Source organism: Phyllobates terribilis, unplaced genomic scaffold (genome assembly GCF_046119375.1).
Source record: "Phyllobates terribilis strain yellow unplaced genomic scaffold, ASM4611937v1 Scaffold_6639__1_contigs__length_43079, whole genome shotgun sequence".
NCBI classification, from domain to species: Eukaryota; Metazoa; Chordata; class Amphibia; order Anura; family Dendrobatidae; genus Phyllobates; species Phyllobates terribilis.
The window spans coordinates 23195-31321 of NW_027369381.1; positions in this window are offsets into that span (position 1 = coordinate 23195).

An 8127-nucleotide genomic window follows, 5' to 3' on the forward strand; every position below is an offset into this window, starting at 1 on the left:
AGTTTGAGACCCCAGGGCATGAACACGTCCTAGGAGGCAAGACTGCGCACCTATGCATGATCCAACCTTGCTAGATTCGCCTTGGCCCGACCACGCCCCTGTTGGGCCCGGTAGCGCCAAATGGACTTTGTGTACGGGATTCACTTTGGGCCTTTGCTACTTTCTAATGGAGGTTCGGGTTGGGATTTAGTATTATTATTTTCTATTATTAGGTTAAAAATTAATAGGAATTTAGGAGCTTTGCCTCCTCAATCTATCTTACACTTTTCAAATTTAAGTTATTGAGAGAACTATGTCACACTAGTTCTCTTTACTTTGTTCAACTGCTGAATCCTTTAGATGATTTGGTTGGAAGACTTCTACTTTAGTTCTTATTCATATTTGGTTTGTTTCATCTCTCTTGCGATTATAAGTTTATTGAATCTGATTTATCTGTCTAGCATGATTATCTAGGTAGATTAGATCTAGTTGGCGTTGCTATTGTAGAGAGAATTGATTGTGTTTTAAATATCAACTGAAGTCAATGGTAATGCATGAACCTATCTATTCATGAGTTCATTTTTGCTTTGCTATTAAATCGTGATAGTTTTTGGGTTATATTTAAATAGAAGTTAATTAGGACTAGTTGGACTCATAACTATATCAGAATAGGGATTAGGACAAACATAGAATATGAATTGTTGATGAACTCGAACGTCAATAGGAGTTAATGATCAACCTATCTATCCGTTGCATCATTGCTTTTGAATGAAGTGATTTCTCTTATCACTTTCATAATCAATTATTTAGTTTAGTTACTTCCAAACCCCCCTATGGTTTCTTGTAAGTTGATCACATTAAATATACAAGAATTGATAAACTGACTCCCTATGGGATTCGATCCTTTCTTGCCTATTGACTAGCTAGAGTTGTTGGTTAGGATATTCATTTGATGAGCATAACAACACGCATGTTGTGACCCGTCAAATTTGGTGTCGTTGTCGTGGTGTCAAAGTTTATTTTCTTGTGTTTTTCGTTTTATTAACTTCGGTATGGTCAACACCCGTGCTACTGGTCACTTTGTTGTTGAGCTAAATCCATAGATCAAGCAGACCATATGTAGGAGTCATAGAGACAAGAGACCCGAGATTGATACAATGGACGACGATCAACCTAGAGAGTAGAATCCTGAGCAAATAGCTCTTGTGGATACCCAATTGCAAATAGCTCAACTAAGACAACTTATAGAAGTGTAATAAGACGCACTTGCGAAAGGGAATAATGGGGGTAACCGGACATTGAGGGAGCGTACTACTCCTTATCTAACATAGTAGCGTCAAGAAGTAATTCTACCACCCCTTGCTCGTGGGGTCATATTCGAGCTGAAGTCTGTGGTGATCAATTTGCTCCCCACATTCCATGGTTAGCCTGTGGAGGATCCAATCCTGCATCTTAACCAATTCCATGATATATGGATGACTACTAACCCAACAATTGTTTCGGAAGAGCAGATAAAGATGAGAGCATTTGGGTTTATGCTGAAGGATACAACCAGGTTCTTGAATTACCATCTACCTACTAGGTATATAGATAACTGGGAGAAATTGCACAAGGAGTTTTTGAATAGGTACTTCCCGGTTAAGAAAGCAAATCCTTTGAAGAAAGGGATTGCACGGGTAGATAAGTGAGATGAGGAATCTCCATATGATTAGTTGGAGCATTTCAAGTGTTTATGTGCTAGCTGCCCTTTCCATGGTTATGAGACTGATGACTTGGTACTTTTTCTAACTCAAAGTTTCCTGAATTCAAAAAGAAGAATGAGTGATGTCACATGCAGTGTAAGCATTCTAAATATGACCCCTGAGGATGCCATGGAGAAACTACCTAAGCAACCTAAGAAACAACAAAGGTGGAATCCTCATGATCCTCAACCTAGTTATGGACCATCTATTGCATAGTTGCTGAATTCTTTGGCTAAGAACCTCCCAACCAATGTCCAAACTATGAAACAAAGCATTAAGAATATGGAAGTGCAGATTAGGCAGTTAGCGCAGACGGTTTCTACTCTGGCACATAATCAATCAAATTTGTTGTCGTCTCAAACCGTAGTGAACCCCAACATTTGGAAAGTCAGTGCCATGATGTTTAGGAGTAGTCAGAACTCAGAGAAGATACCAATAGATCAAGAAGAGTTTGTAGCTGAAGAGGAGACAACATCGCGCCCGCGTCAAAGCCAGCGCGGCCACGCGGAGGCCCCTTCACAAAAGCGTGACCTCGTCGAGGAGCAGCGTGACCGCGCCACCCCCTTTGTAGACACGCACGCCCATGCACCTGACCCGCGCGACCGCGCTGAGGAGGGCTTGTTTTTGCAAAATGGCATGCACCATCGCCCGGACATGCACGACCGCGCCGACCCCTCTATTGACTCGCGCGCCTTGGTCCAGGACCCACGCAACCGTACCCACCGCTCAGTAGACCAGCGCGGCAACACCCTGCACCCGCACTCTCGTGCTACTGCTAGTTTCAAGCATGGCCTTATTTCACCACTTAACAACGAGGAGAGTGACCCGTTTCCAACACTTGATACCGAGGATAAGATAGATGATCTGCATGGTGATTTCTAGGTGAGATAGAGGAATTATGTTCTTCCGAACATTCCACCATTTGAGAGCTTGAAAGCCCCGACCCCCTTTACCGAGGCATTGAAAGACACTAAGAGGACGGAGAACGATAAGAAGCTTTTCGAGACCTTCAGTAAATTCCATGTAAGCATTCCTTTGCTCAAGCTAATCAAGAGTATTCATCGTTATGCGAAATTTTTTAAGGAGCTATGAACGGTCAAGAGGAAAAAAAAGTTGAAGGGAAATCACAAGGTCGTTGTAAGTGAGATAATATCGGCTATTTCCCAAAAGTATATGCCTAAGAAGTGCAGCCATCCGGGGATGGTAAGCATTCCTTGTCGTATTGGTGATGTTCATTTTGATATAGCTATGCTTGATTTGGGTGCTTCTATTAATGTGATTCCATATTCTTTATGTAAGCATCTAGGATTAGGACCTTTGTATGAAACTGGTATAATAATTCAATTGGTTGAAGGGTCCATTGTTTATCCTAAGGTAGTGGTTGAGAATGTGTTGGTTATGGTTGATAGGTTAGTATTTCCTACCGACTTCATTGTGCTAGTTATGGAACATGATAGGCAAGTTGCAAATATAGTTTTAGGTAGACCTTTTATAAGAACTGAAAGTACTAATGTTAATTTTGCTAGTGGGTCTTTATTATTATAGTTTAGTGGGGAGATTGCTAGATTTAATATCTTTGATGCTACTAAACACCCTATCGAGGAGGTTGCTTGTATTTGTGCTATTTGTGTGGTTGATCCCATTATGGATGTAGATGATGATGAGGTGTGTTTGACCAGTGGGCCCCCGTTACTAACTTTAGAGGGCGACAACCTTCCCCCTCCTTTTTCTATTATACAGGTACCGAAAGTTGTAGCCTATGTTACCTCCTGGATACTACAAGGAAAAGAAGAAGGATTGTTATGATAAGGGAATAAGGAAAAGAAAAGGAATCAAGTCGTATTATGTGAGGAAGGATGATAAGGCCCATGAAGGGAGGAGTAATGGATGATTGAGAGCTAGAACTTGAATCTATGACTTTAACCAAGGTGCTGATCGGGAGGAAATCCGAGAAATGAGGAATTTTTCCAATTTCACCCATCTTTTCTCTTTGTTCTTTATTTCACAATAGGAACATTGTGTACTTCAAGTGTGGGGGATGGAAATTTTCTCACTGTTTTTTAATTTTTGAGTTTGTTTTGAATTTTGTTAGTGGGTTATCATATTTTCCCCCTATTTGGTACTTTGTGGACTCTTATAATGGTGAATTTATTTTCAATCTCTTTAATATGTCTTAGATGTTGATATTAAAATTGCATTATGATGATGATACGATTGATCAAATTGAGGACTTGGACTTGAGCATGTGGACTTTGATTAGGATGCTTTAAGAAAAATACTAAAGCATGTGGACTTTGATTAGGATGCTTTAAGAAAAATACTAAAAATAGCATTTTTTGTAAGGCCCCACAGCCTTAGAAAGGCCATCCTCACGTCAACGCAGAAACTTCCCAGGAGGTCACCCATCCCAGGATTGCTCCCGCCCTAACACGCTTAAGTTTTCAGTTCTTATCCTCACATGAACCATGAAAAGGGAAGAGCTCTTGTTGACATGAGTAGCAATCTAATCCATATATGGATTACAAACACGGGTTGTTACAATCACCCCCACTTAAACCCTTGATGACCACGTCAAGACTAAGGACCACCCTCCAGGTCGAGCCGCCCCCAAAGGGCAAAACGTACCCGTACCACAGAGTCGGCTCTAATACCATCTGTAAGGCCCACAACCTTAGAAGCGCTATCCCCATGTCAACACGGAAACTTCCCAGGAGGTCACTCATCCCAGGACTGCTCCTTCCCCTAGCACGCTTAACTTTTCAGTTTGTGTCCTCACTTGAACCATGAAAAGGGAAGAGCTCTTATTAACATGAGTAGCAATCTAATCCTTATTAGGATTACAAACACAGGGTGTTGTTCTAAGGGTTGTTCATCATCATGATCAGAATCCGATTCATATTTCCCTAGTTAATTAACTATCATTACTTTAGGACAATCCTTCATGTAGTGACCCTTACCTTTACATTTCAAGCATTCAATAGAGTTAGACTTAAAATTAGAAGAAGAGGATTAGAGACATTCCCTTTTGGTCCTTGATAGGGTGCGTGGGCTGGCTTAGGTGGGTAGGTCGAGCTAGTGGGCTCCTTCCTTGATCATCCTTGCTCATGTGAGGGGTTCCTCGGTGGTTTACGACCATAGGAGTGTGTTGTACGAACATTGCTACGTCAAGTATTGGAAGATGCACTCGGCTTGCTATCTGGCTGATTCAGAGCTTGAAATTCGTCTCCACTTTAATGGCTAAGTATAGGAGCTCCGTGAAGCTGTTATAAGGATAGAAACCAACCTCATTTGACAAATATGGTTAAGAATATGAAGATACCTTGCCATTGTCGATTCTTCATCTTCAACAACCCTTGCCTTTGACATATCCATTTGCATGGCATTGAATGTTTCCTCCGCACTAGTGGAATCTTATTTATGGTTATCAATCTTTTGTCGAAGGTCTTGGGTGTGATGGGGAGGCACGAAATGGGTCCTCGTGAGAGCATTCATTTTCTCCCAAGAAACTACATCCAGGTCAACTGTCCGTCTCCTATCATCCACCAAGTTGTTCCACCATGTCTTGGAATACCAATGGAACACTAAGGCTGCCAATTAGACCTTCTTAAGATCGGGAAATTTGTGGCATGACTGAATTTGCTCAATCTTCGTCTCCCATTCCATGTTGACATCCGGATCACACTTTCCGTCGAATGGTGGTATCTTGACCTTCACCTTTCCTATACCATCTTGCTCTTGCTCTTATCCTCCTTGGTCAAGTCATCTTTGTTGCGGTACTCCTCTCCATCCTTCATAGTCCATGTCACCGTCTCGGCAATCCTGAATTTCATTAGCAAATGCACGTCTATGGTTAGGATAATTAGAAGGAGGTGTAACTCCCTTTGGGCATAGGCAAGGTTAGGGAAAGGTTACTCAGGCTTAGGGTACTGTCCATAGGTTGGGGGGACCTGGGAGGGCATTGTGTAGACAAGTTGAGGGATAGGGTGTGAGTACATGGGATGATTCGGTGGTGCTTGTGGTCGCCGGGGTGATTGGTGCACCGGTTGGCCGTTAATGGCAACTTGGTAGGCGGCTTGTGGGTTTCCCAATGGTGGCCTACTAGATTGGTTAGAGGAGCATCCTATCGCAAAGTTTGAGCCTAATTCGGTAGGTATTGGAGGTAGGTAAGGGCGGTTCTGAACGGCCTCTAACATGGCATTCATTCGGTCTAGGTTATTGTTCATCCTCCTGATCATTGACACTAGCTCTGGGTCGATAGGTGATGGAATCCTTTGCTCCCTTGGTGATGACTGAGACATGATCAAAACAAATCAAACAATGAACCATGTTAGGGCAGTAATAAAATCCTTATGTTTGTTTCCCAAACCCAATGTGTATGTCACTTCCTCTGTTTTGATGTTGAAAAAAGCTCTTTTTACGGATTGTGTTGGGAGTATCAATTGCTCCTGAATATTGATACTATCTCATCCATAAGGGATTGGTAGGATCTGGGTGGTAACTTGGTTTTCAAAGGTAAGACTCAACAAAAGCAAAACAATAAAACACAAACAAGAGAAAACAAACAACCACTCTAGGAATAGATTGCAAATATGTAATGTAAATCAAATGCAACTTTGAAGGTGTAGAACTCAAGAAAGAGAAGTACCGTAGGCTAAGGTATTTTGGGTCTAGGCAAGGGGGCTCATGGCAATCCCCCTATCTCCGTCTACAAAGTGCTAAGGACTTGTGGCACGGCGCTCCAAACGATGAACGTGGGCGGCGATGTAGTGAACCCACACACACTGAATTAGGGTTTTTCCAAGGGAGGCTTGTGTGGCGCAAGTGTTGGTAAGGCGCGGCGCTGCACTGATCCGTGATGAGGCGCGATACTCAATTATGGTTAGGATGGATTGAGGGGTTCTTGTGAGGCGTGGAACTAGGACTTTGTTCAAGGGGCGTGCTGCGAGAATGTGTGGTGAGGTTTGCGGCGCCTAGGGTTTGCCCGAGTAAAGTTGAGCGGTGCCTAGGGTTTGCCCGAGTTAAGATGCGCGGTGCCTAGGGTTTGCCCGGGTGAAGACGCGCGGAGCCTATGTTTTGATGAGTGATGCTTGTGATGCTGCGGCGCTTGGCTTGGTGAGGCACGCGGCGGCAGGTGATTAAGGTTATGGCGAGCGACCAATGTGATGGGCGCTACACAACTAGGGTTGGGTTTTTGTGATGAACCTCACCGTCGATCCTATGAACTTGAGGTGGCAAATCTTGAACCTTGATTTAGATCTAGGATTTCTCCTAATTTAATCAACACTATGGTATATGTGATCCTAGGTAGACATGAAATTAAATGCAAGAGACATACTTGGATGTTACTTCTTTTTTGTTTTCTTTTATTCTTTCTTTTTGTTGAACCGTCCACTTTCCTTTTTTTCACTCAACTAAACAAATTCTACCTTTTAAAGAGAAAAACCATTAAAATAATAAATGATCTAATATTAAAACAAGAGGAACAAGTTACACGTGTGAATTGTGATAAAACAAAGGTGGCGGTTACAACTTCATGATTTGGAGATCTCAACTACCTTTATGCTTGTAATTGCTGCAGTTTTTAACCAAACGAGAATGTGGGAAGGCTTGTGCTTGGCCGGGTGTTGAAGGTAGTTTTTGGGCCGGAGTGTGGTGGTTTTGTGGCTGGACTTGGTAGTGTAGTAGACGGGATGGGGTGGTTTTTGTGGCCGGAACTTGTAGGCTTCCAATCTTGCGTCCCTAAGGCTCAAACAACCTCCACGAACTCAATTCAAGCAAGCTTTCCAACCTTCTATTAGATCTGCACAATCTCACCAAAAAATTACACACAAAAGGAAGAGAAACGACTAACACAATATCAAGAACAACTCAGCAAGGTGACAACCGAAACTCCACTTGATGTATTGGTCGAATTGCTTGTTCTGTATGGTAGAAAGGTGCCAATTGTCTCTGATACAGAATAGCATTGAGGAGCTTGATCTAGACCCCTAAATGACACCAAAAATATAAAGAAAAGCAAATCAAAGTGATCTGCCGAAAATCAAACACAGAGGTGGAGAAACTAGGGCTTTTCGATACAAATGAGAAAGGAGATAAGGAGATGAAAAAACGAGACTAACCAGCATGAACCCCTTGATCCAATTGAACAAGAACCACATACAATGAGGTAACGACCCAACCATAGTTTCTTGATGAAAGGCTTTGGAATTCCTAACAAGGACAAGGGTATTGGCTGGGAGAAGTACCAAATCTAGGAATAATTGATACACTCAACCACAACTAATCAAAGACACACCAATTACGATCCATCACTCTTAAAAGACACGTTAATTGGAGGAGAAAAGGATGAGACCTGCTTTTTGTAGAAACCACTTTTCATTTAAACAAATTTCCCAAATTATAAGTA